Source organism: Arachis ipaensis, chromosome B04 (assembly GCF_000816755.2).
Source record: "Arachis ipaensis cultivar K30076 chromosome B04, Araip1.1, whole genome shotgun sequence".
In the NCBI taxonomy this organism is placed as follows: Eukaryota; Viridiplantae; Streptophyta; class Magnoliopsida; order Fabales; family Fabaceae; genus Arachis; species Arachis ipaensis.
In genome coordinates, this window is record NC_029788.2 from 119567417 (window position 1) to 119568129 (window position 713).

Consider the following 713-nt stretch of genomic DNA (forward strand, 5'->3'; position numbering starts at 1 on the left):
AACAAAAAAAACAAAAAAAATTAACTAATAATTACATTTTTGACCAAATTTTAAGACGACAATTATATTAAACACTATTTATCAATAAGATTAAGATGGAAAAATAGAAATTGGACACCAAACTCTACTATTCACTTTATTAGATTGTTAGAGAGTACTACATGTACTCCATAGAACAAAGAAAAAAAAGACAACATGAGTAGAAGTTATGTGTAGAATAAAAAAAGTAACTTATAAAGAACAAAAAAAATTAACTAATAATTACATTTTTGACCAAATTTTAAGACGACAATTATATTAAACACTATTTATCAATAAGATTAAGATGGAAAAATAGAAATTGGACACCAAACTCTACTATTCACTTTATATATTGTTATAGATTGTTATTGTTAGTAGAATTATTCTTGTTGGTATTATCGTTATTTCTATTGTGACAATAATCTCTTCACCAGCTTGAATCTCACTCACATATATATAGCAGGATTGGTGTGGATCTGGCTTCGACATCAGAAGCAAAGAAAGGGTAATAATTTTATGTTGCTTAATCACACATCTGGATACGTGTGAAAAGCTATCAATTTTCATCGTGATTCTTTTGATTTGTGAAAATTGACCTTAATTTCTTTTTCTGTTTCAATCAAAACACAGACACTCCCTGGTCCTTCAAAACTTCCAAAATGGAACTATCATGGTTCTAGCACTCGTCAAGC

General features: G+C 28.1%; 1 long non-coding RNA gene across 1 annotated transcript in view; it reads left to right on the top strand.

The window, feature by feature from the left end:
• Positions 499–713, top strand: part of LOC107638058 — a 1910-nt gene continuing 1695 nt past the window's right edge. Inside the window, exon 1 of the long non-coding RNA XR_001619716.2 lies at positions 499–526. This is a non-coding gene — a long non-coding RNA (uncharacterized LOC107638058). The remainder of the gene's footprint in view (positions 527–713) is intronic.